This window comes from Mus caroli, unplaced genomic scaffold (assembly GCF_978045245.1).
Source record: "Mus caroli unplaced genomic scaffold, Mus_caroli_1 scaffold_14, whole genome shotgun sequence".
NCBI classification, from domain to species: domain Eukaryota; kingdom Metazoa; phylum Chordata; class Mammalia; order Rodentia; family Muridae; genus Mus; species Mus caroli.
The window spans coordinates 19431935-19442736 of record NW_028227269.1 but is presented as its reverse complement, the minus strand read 5'-3'; positions in this window follow the sequence as shown (position 1 = coordinate 19442736).

The following is a 10802-nucleotide window of genomic DNA, read 5'->3' as shown; positions in this document are numbered from 1 at the left end:
TGGAGGAGCTAGAGAAAGTCTCCAAGGAGCTGAAGGGGTCTACATCCCTGTATGCAGAACAACAATAGAAACTAACCAATACCCCCAGAGCTCATGTCTCTAGCTGCATATGTAGCAGAAGATGGCTTAGTCTGCCATCATTGGGAAGAGAGGCCCCTTGGTCTTACAAACTTTTTAAGCCCTAGTAAAGGGGAATGCCAGGGCCCAGAAGTGGGAGTGGGTGGGTAGGGGAGCAGTGTTGGGGGAGTGTATAGGGGGACTTTCAGGGTAGCTTTTTAAATGTAAATGAAGAAAATATCTAATAAAAGATTGAAATGTAAAAAAAAAAAAACATACTGGAGAGAAACTCTATGAATGTAATCAATGTGGTAAAGCCTTTGCAGGTCACAGTTGTCTCCAGTATCATAAAAGAACCCATAATGGAGAGAAACCTTCGAAACCTAATCAATGTGATAAAAGACTTTTGACAAAGTTATTGTCTCTATAATCAATGTGATAAAGACTTTTTACAACTCTATAGTCCCCATTATTTTTAAAGAACACATAGAAGACAGAAACCTTAGGAAGGTAATCGGTGTTGTAAAGCATTTGATGTCACAGTCATCTAAGATGACATAAAAGATCACATACAAGTGAGAACCCACGTGAATGTTATGAATGTTGTAATGCCTTTGCATGTCATAATTCTTTAGGCACACACAAGACAAACTGCATGGCAGAGAAACCCCAATTTAAATATTTGCTTTTCTGAGAGTTGGTTTGGTCATGAGATCTGTTCCTAGCCATTGAAAGGCTGAGGGAGAAACCCTCTGAGCATATTTAATATGGTAAAGCCTTTGCACAATTTTGTAGTCATCTTCATCATGGAAGAATTTGAACTGGGTAGAAACATTGTGAATCTATTTAGTATGGTGAAGCTTTTTCATTGAGCTTCTTTTTATGTATATACTCCTTTTTATGAGACTATTCATACTGGAGACAGATGCTATGAATGTCAGCAGAGTGGTAAAGCCTTTAAGTTGTTGGGTCCAGTAAGGCTCAACACAACTCACACACCAGGACAATGCAAAGGATAAGATTTTATTGGGCTGGGTTGTGGTGGTGCACTCCTTTAATCCTAGCACTTGGGAGTCAGATGCAGGCCGACTTCTAAGTTCGAGGCCCAACTAGTCTACAGTGTGTTCGAGGACAGCCAGGGCTACACAGAGAAACCTTGTCTGGGGAAAAAAAAAGGAAAAAAAAAAAGAATTTATTGGAATTAAGTCACTACTGATCAGTGAGAGACACAAAAGTATACTCAGAAGTTTATCTTCAAAACCCCACCGCCCACATGCAACCTGAGACAGAAAGTTGTATAGCTTTCAAACACAAAAACCTCAAAGTCCTGTGCCAACTTACAGCTACATTTTCTCCCAAATCAAAACTTGTTTTTATTGAATGAGTCAATAAGTGGTGATTGCTAACTCCTTGTATTTTGTTGTTGTTGCAGCTGCCGGGGGTGTTGGTGTTGGGCTGTGTGTGTGCTTTCCCTTCTTTTGTAGACAGTAAGAGATTATTTACTACCTGTGTTTTCATGTGTATCCTTTACTTCCTCGGGTTAGATTCTACCTCTATCTCTTTGTGTTGGTCAGTATATTTAGAGAGAGGTTGTTTAAATTTAAGTTTATCGTGGACTATCTTAATTTTTTTCATTTACGGTGTAGTCATTTTATTACATATTAAAATCAAGGCATCTGTTGTTTCTGCGGCACATCTGTACAAACCCTTCTGGCGTCTACAGACTCCAAGGAGAAGACATCTGTGATCTTAATAGATCTTCCTTTATGTTTTTCCTGGCTTTTTACCTTTGCAGGTTTTAGTATTCTTTCCTTGAACTATATGTTTTGATTATTACACAAGAAGAGACTTTATTTTTTGGTCCCTTCTGTTTGGTGTTTTGATGATTCTTGTGTTTTCTTTTTGTTAGGAAGCTTTTCTTCTATGATTTGGTTGTCAATACTTTCTGAGACTTTGAGGGAGGATTCTCCTTCCTCTCTTCCTAAGTATTCTTATGTTTAGTCCTTTTACAGTGTCCTGGATTTCCATGATATTTTATATCAGGAAGATTTAGACTTAATATTTTCATTGTCTGATTTACCCATTCCTTCTATTGCTTATTCAATGATTGAGATTTTTCTTCCATGTCTGTGTTCTGTGGGTGAACCTTGCCTCTGTAGTTCCTTTTTGCAGTCCTAAATTTTTATTTTTACTATTTCCTAAGATTTAGTTTTCTTTTTTGTTTCTATTTCCACTTTTATGTATTGAATAGGTTTGTTTACTTCACCCGTTGGTGTGTTCTTTCTGGACTTTATAGGAATTTTGGCTTCCTCTACTTTTTGGTTTGTGTTTTCCTGGACTTCTTTGTGGAATTTATTGATTTCCTCCAATTTTTTTCTGTTTTCCTGGATTTCTCTAAGTGATTTGGTCATTCCCTCTTTAAGGTACTCTGTCATCTCCATACATTTGGGGCTATAGTGTTTTTCTTGTAATGTAGCTTTGTTGGAATATTTAAGACCTTCTTTGACAATATAAATGAGCTCAGAGTCATTAGCCTGAGAGTGATTAATGCTGGTCCTTATTACATTATAGAGTACCAATGTCATGGAATGGAATGGCGCTATCTAAGCAAAGTGTTCAGCTTAGATTTAATCAGGTGTGTGATTGATTCCAAGGTTGTTCTTTCTCCTTACACTGGACAGGGAGCCAAGTGAGGCACTTTTTGAAAGAGTTACTTTTTGTGAGACACCTGTTTTTATCTCTAACCTTGAAGTCACCATTAAAAAAAAATAGAGCTGATGGTGACAGGGTGAGCAACTTTGTAATTTTCCAGCGTGTATTTATTCATGTCTTGTGCATGAAGTCAGACCAGATTGGTAGATATGTAAATTGGGGACTTTAGCTTGGTCCAAGCAATATTGAGTTTCTTACTTTAGAGATATGTCCAATGCACTTTCAGGGTTTAGTCAGCTCAGATGATTATGACACAGGCCTTATTAGCTGTGTCATATGATTATTGGCTGTAGTTGTGTGTCATGTGACAGATCATAGTAACTGATATTGCACACAGGAGCCAAGTCAAAGAATATTGAATTAATGCCATTTTTTTTCTGCCAGATAACACACACACACACACACACACATATATATATTCAATTATGTTTCAATTTTTCCTTTTTTAATTAATTTTTTTATTTATTTAAGTACGTCCTGTTCCTGTCCCATTGTGGACAGAGAGACGTGTACCTGGGGTAATGAACCAGCCCCTGGATGCTCCTTGGTTTTTGGCTGGGAGGTCTGAAGTGTCCAGGTTAGCTCACAGATTTGTTCTTCCTATCTGGTTGCCATCCTCTTCTCCCCCTGAAGTCAGTACACTGACCTGTCCTTACGGACATTTGCCCCTATGACAATATACATATATATATATATTTTTCATCTCTATATCTACATATCATCTATAGATCTTCAATCTATACATCTCTATATCTATATATCACCTTTAAATCTATATATCTACATATCTATACATCTATATGTATATATCTATATATACACCTATCTATACACCACATATCTATACATATATCATTATATATTTATATATATATATATATGTATATATAAAAGTCTATCTATAAGTTTGTCTATATGTTTAGCTTGATGTAGCCTTGTCTAAAACGACTGTTATGTTCTAGGTTTTAGACATTCAGCCTGAGAGGAAACAGTATGAGTAACATTTGATCTAATACCAGATCCTCGACTCTGGACCCATATTTTACGATAATTTTGGGGATTATGATTACATCATTCCTACCTCCTGTGATCATCAGTAAACACATCTAATGCCTGCAGCTGGCAAGAAGAAAGGTTGATGGCATTTCAGTTCCCAGCCTTGGTGTCTTTGGAAGAGACCATGAAGGAGAGGGAAGAAGAAGCGGGGAAAAAGGTCCCATGGGTGGATGGATTGGAAGAGCATGGCCAGGAGGGCTAGCCTAAGAATATGAGGAGCCTGGGCAGAATATGGCAAGTGAGCAGGGCGTGGTGGCACTCACCTTTAATCCCAACACTAGAGAAGCAGAGGCAGGGGGATTTCTGAGATCTAGGCCAGCTTTGTCTACAATGTGAGTTCCAGGACTGCCAGGGCTCTACAGAGAAACCCTGTCTCAAAAAAAAAAAAAAAAAAAAAAAAGAATGTGGCGAGTGATATCTCACAGTTCTTAGTAAAGAAATAGAGAAATTAGCATAGAGGAATGGTATGTGCCCCATGCTTGTGCTTTAATGCTTATAATCATTATTAGTCATAATCATTATTTCTTATTTTATTATTTCATATTATTTCACACTATTTTTTAATATGTTATTACATCATATTAATATTATTTCTTATTTTATTATTTCATATTATTTCTCATTTCATATTATTTATTATTACTATTTCTTATTAGTAGTTTATTATTCTCTTCGATTATTATTATTATTATTTAATACCTCTATAATTTATGTGGTGGTAAGAAATCCACAAGTAACATTTACCACAACAACTTGGCTGTAAAAATAGCTTGTACCCAATGACTGAAATGCAATTGAAAGTAAGATGTGATTTTGCACACTTGTAACCTCAGAACCCAACAGACAAAACAGAAACATGGTCAACACTTATTTTCCTGCGATAAGAAACAGTTATTTTCTTCAGAGGAAGAAAGTTCTCTGGGATCTCTGCTAATAAGGTCACACATACACACACACACACATAAGCACACACATACCTCCAAACAAACATGCACACATACTACATACATACATTCACACATATACACACACACACCACACATAAACATACATGCACCACACATACACCAAACACACACATAAATATGCCCCCACAAAAACACCCACACACATATATGCCACTTACATACATTCACATATATATATATATATATATATATATATATATATGCACACACACCACATACGTATATTCACACACATATACCACACATACACATGCACACACACAACGTACAGCCACACACATACACACACCACACATACCCCTACACAGTCACATACATTCATTCACACATATATACATACACCATACATACTTACATTCACACACATGCACACACACATACAACCACAGCACATGTACACACATAACATATACATACATTCACACGCATACATACAAACACACCACACACACCTCCCTTTTTGATTCTGGTTCATTTTGCTTAACAATGATTTCTAATTCCTTCTGTTTCTGTGCAAGTATCATGATTTCACTTTTCTTCCTGACTCCATGAAAACATGTCATGTATACACCCTGTGATCAGTTTGGTTAACAAGAATGAATGCATAAAGCAGGGCCTGGGCTGAGGAATTTGCATTGTGGGTGTTCCACTTAGCCAAGAGTGACATGGAATGTCCCAGAGTCTCTTCTCCCTCAGTGAACCCCTTGGAGCATGGCTCTTGACCAAGGTTGTGGGGAAGGCAGGATGAGGAAATCAGTAGATGACATTGTTTGTATACCTACTTGCCTGGTGATTTCTGCTGCAACCACCAGGTTGTGTGTCTGATGACCTTCCACAGGATCCACCATCTGCCTGCACTTTGACCCCATGAGTGTCAAATCAGACCTCCTGGAAGCTATTGAATCTTGGGGCTTTGAAACACTTTGAGAAAATATGGACAAGGTGGAGCACGGGGTATCCGAGGTCAGTGAAGCTGGTCTGTATACATTGTAGAGGACATGGATCTGTGAACCCAGAACATGCTCAAAGCATGAATGCTGTGTAGGCTGTAGACTGAGTGAGGGCAATGATTGTCCATGCTACAGACGCCCCATTCTGGTGGAGGGTGTTGACCAGATGGGCCCAGGGAATGTCTCTGTGCCTGTCTCTCAATGTTTCTATTAATCTGAAATGGCCCTAAAATAAAGTCAGTTAAAAATACATATGGGACCCAAGGAGATGAAGGGGTTTGCTGCCCTATAGGAGAAACAGCAATATGAACCAACCAGTACCCCCAGAGCTCCCTGGGACTAAACCACCAACCAAAAAGAATCCCATGGCTCCAGCTGCATATGTAGCAGAGGATGGCCTAGTCAGTCATCAATGGGAGGAGAGACCCTTGATCCTGAGATGGTGTTGTGCTCTAGTATAGGGGAATGCCTGGGCCAGGAAGCAGGAGTGTGTGGGTTGGGGAGCATAGGAAGGGGGGAAGTGATAGGTGATTTTCAAAGGGGAAACAGGAAAGGTGATAATATTTGAAATGTAAGTAGTGAAAATATCTAATAAAAAATACATATGGGGACTGGCGGGGTGGGTCCCTGCTTAAGAGTTCTTACTGTTCTTTGAGCAGACCCTAGTTCAGTTCCTCCCATGTTGAGAGGATCACAATCACTGGTAACTCCAGCTCTGGGGGATCGGGAACCCTCATAAGGCCTCCGCGGGCACCTGCACTAACGTGCATATTCCCACACTAATGTGCACATATCTGTTAGGGATGTGCATGGCTTTTCTAGTCCAGATCTTGGATTTTTGGTCTGAGTCTGAATTCAGGTGCAGTCCTTTGTAAAGCACTGAGTATTGAGTGCCTGCTTTGTTTATAGCTCCTGGCTAGGCACTGATGCAAGGTAATGAATGAAGTGATGCCCTCTTGACTTCATGGTGTTCAGTCAACCTGGCTGGGTGGGAGGAGGGCAGACACACAGTCTCCACCACTATCCTTAGTCTGCAGAGCAAGGGGAGTCCTAGGTCCTCCTGCTCTTTAGAACAGACTCTGGGCCAAACCAGTGCTTGGTTCAGTAAGAACATTGCAAGTATGATCATTGCTGTGAATGGAGAGACTGTACCAAAAGGGGAAACAGAGACAGTGCTGTAGCCTAGAAAGAGAAGTTGTGCTCGGGTGACAGGACTTTCCTGTCCCATTCTGACTGCCACTTAGCTCTTGAGTCAATTACTAGCCTCCCTGTGAGCCCCATCTTCCCTCTCGAAGAAATGGAGGTAACACTGGGCCTCCCTCCTTGATCTGTCCTGAGGATCTCAGGGTACAATGACAGCTTTGAGTGAGGTACAAGACTATGTAGGAACATCCCATAATACTGTTCACTGGGAAGAGGCCTCCAGTCCCCATGTGGGGAATAGACAGGGAGGAAAGAGATGGCCTTCAGGGCTGGCTCTACAGGGTGGCTAAGTAATATTCATGATGCGGACTGTGTATCTTTGACCAGATTGGTGACGGTAGTGTGCTGAGTTGGGATATATTTTTACTCCATGTGTACATTTTCTATGTGCCATTTTCTGAGCCAGCGAAGCACATCTGGGCAATATGGGCTTTGAAGAAAAGACCTGGCTCTGGCACTCCCAATAAGGTCCAGAGCAGGACCTTGGGCGCTCCTTTGAGCCTTCCCAAGCCCAGCCAGGATACTCTATCAAGCATCCTAATGACCAGAAAAGAAAAATTTCTAGGAGCCACACACAGCTGCATCTGGATAGCCCATTCACCTGAATCCATAGAGCAATGGCCATGACCATCACCCACATTGGCTTTGTGACAATGTTATTCCAGCTGAGGGTGACCAGTATCTCACCAGGCTTTTGTTAATGGGGATCATAGGAATTACACACACACACACACACACACACACACACACACACAGAGAACATGCATACACAAATGCACACATAGTACACCCGTGCATACTGACGTAAACACACACACATTCAGCTTTACTTGGGTACTTGGGGTAAGTGAAGGGATGTTGTGAGCTCATCCATGTGCCAGTGCCCTGTGATCTGTGGTCTTCTTTTCCACAGGCATGGTCTAGCAGCTTGTCGAGCCTGTGCATCATCCCCCAGTGGTTCTGATCCCTGCTCTGCCTTGGCTTCACTTGGTCCTATATAAGTCACCCCAAGGCCAATAGGCCTGCAGAGCATTAGAGCTGTGAATGAAAGGGGTGCCATTTGCAGAGACTGTGGGGACAGTCTATTCAGGGATCTCAGAGGACAGGTCATGAAATGGAGGCTGAGAGGTAAGAAGAACCCTGTAAGTACCAGGATGAGCCAGGCCTACTTAACCATGAGGCCAGCATCACCACCATTGTTTCAGAGTTTGTGCATGTTTCATGGTTCTTTCTAATCCCAATGGCTGCTACCTCAAGAGGTCTGCAAGATGCAGAGGCAAATGTCAAGTGGTACTTCTGTCCCTGGCTCTAGTAAAGGTAGCTAGTTCCCTAGAGACTTAGACCAGGTGTTCCCAGCAGACCGGGGAGTGGCTGGGTCTCCCTCACCCATACCCCCAGCCCCAGACACTCAAGCTCCTATAGCATTCATAGAGGGAATTTCATGGCACAGGGTGTCCTCAGGACTTCTGTGGGTGGAGTTCCTTTCTGGCCTTCATCTCCTGGAGGGAGAGGATATCTCCTGCTGCCTTTTTCTTCACTCCCCCACATTCCAGACACTCTGTCCAGGTTGTCAGTAAGTCTGAAGGAGATAACCAGAAACAGGCCCTTGTGTTCGGAAAGAGGGTCTTTGGGTCCCCTCAATGGAAAATAAACACAATGGAATATGGTGTGCACTGCTGGGGCTAAAGAGAGCAGTTTCTGAGTCTATATGACTGAATGTCACCTGCATATGTACCTCCAGGCCCCAGGGTCCTTGACTCCAGATGCCATCCATGCACAAGTGTATGGTAGGGTCCAGTCAAGCCTGGAAACTGATGTCTGGAAGCTGGAGCAGACAAAGAGGTCAGAGGAGTACAAGTTCTAGCCTATAGTGGCTCTTCTCATCCTGAGGCCCTTGGATGCTTTGGTGTACACCCAGTGACTCCTCTGTAGCCAAACACACCTGGGCACTGAATGGGGAGAGTCTGGGTCAGATAGTTCTTAATCTTATGTCAGAACTTTGCTATATAGTCAGAAGTCAGAGGATGATCAGTAGAAAGATCCCTCTGATGATGGGCACCTCCTCCATTCCCACCCACCTGCCTATGGATGAAAGCATGTACAAGTCTGGGGCACAGCCTTCCTGCTAGCTGTCTACCTTGGCAGTCAGTATGGCTGTGCTCAGCATGTATTAAGGATATACTCTGTCCCCAGTGATCTTGAGGGCTCTGGCTTCTAATGGCAAAGAAAAGCAAAGTAAAGCCTGGGCCTTTAATTCATTATATAATATTGGAATAAGTAATGCTGGAAAGCGGTTAGGCTTAGAAGGTTGTGTGTAGAGGTTTCCCTTTTCGTCAAAGTATTCCAGGAATGCTAAGAGATGTGAGCTCGGAGAGAGCCTGAAGAAGGTCTGGGAGCAAAGGCCCAGTGGCAGCCATCGGGATGGATACAGAAGCAGTGGAGATATTCGTGGCCTGAGAGGATGGGAAGATGGGTCAGGCTGATGGGGTGCAGTGAATCTCTGCAGCTCAGAGCTCAACATGTACTGAGTGACAGCTCTGCAGTAGTAGATAATGACCTGCTCCCTCCCTCCCTAATTTCTCCACATGTTTCTCCACATGCTCCCTTTGTGTCACAGTGACTCACCTCTGAGCACAGTGAGGCTTCCTCTGAGCATCCATCTTTCCTGTCCACCAGTCAGCATCTTCTCCATATGCCCAAGTTTAGGGTCATTCGCTCAGCACATCTTCAGGCCAAGTCCATGCATACTTGGTAAAGGTGGCTGGATGAATGAATGAGCAAAGGACTTGTATTGCTGTGTGTAAGAATAGCTAGCTCCCAGGGCAAATATCTTCCGGAGTCTTATGTAGTGCTCTGAGGAGTCCTCCTTCTAACCGCTCTTCCTCCTGTGCTATCACTGGAGCCAGGAGGGATGGGAGATGGGAGCCTCTGAATAGTAAGTGAGGTAACACATCTCTGTGTTGGTGAAGGGGTGTTCGTGTGTGTGTGTGTCTGTAAACTTTGCAAGGTGTATGGTATGAAGTGTGAGCCACTGCCTGAGGGTCCCTAACACTCACACTCCTATTCCCAAGCAGTAGGCATGGACTTCCCAGGATACCTGCTGCCATGAGATAAGGGGCCTTCCTCCTGAAACCCCATCCCTGTGTCTAGCAAGCCCTTGGTCTTGGGCCCCTGTACTAGACCTGCCCCTCAGCAACAGGAGCCTCTGCACTCCCTGCCCTGATATTTGCCTGGCTACATCCTTCCTTCCCTCCCCTCATTTCCTCTTTGAAGTACAGGACTTAGGACGTCACTAGCCCTACCCAGGGATGCTTCCAGATCACAGTGACCCCAGGCTCTTTACCAGCACAGAATACGGTTTTTAATGGCACTACACTAGGTGTGACCTGCAAGAGAAGCTTTTCAGGTCGGTGGTTTCCCTCCTCACAGGGTGCTGTACTCAGATGGAGCTCATTGAGGAAGCCTGTGGTCTTTCACAGTAAAAGTCCTCCAATGTCCCCACCGAGCATTTGCCTGGTGGTTCAGTTTGTCTCTGTCTCCTCATAGCTTCTGTTTCCCTTCCTTTCATAGAAATAGGCTGTAAACTCCACACACAGGGACCTTCACTCTTGGTTTACAGCTAAGGAGACAGGACTCAGAGAAATCAAGGTAGCAAGAACATATGGCTAGAAGGGAAGGCTGTAGTCAGGGATTGACCCAGGGACCACCAAATCTGCATGTCCCATTGCAGCCTGACATAGTAAAATGCAGTTCCTTTTAGAGAGGGACACACAGAAGTTCAGTCACGCGCAATGAGAGATATTCTACCCTGCTGTATGCTAGGCCTGCCTCAGCACTCTTGGGTTACTGCTGCACC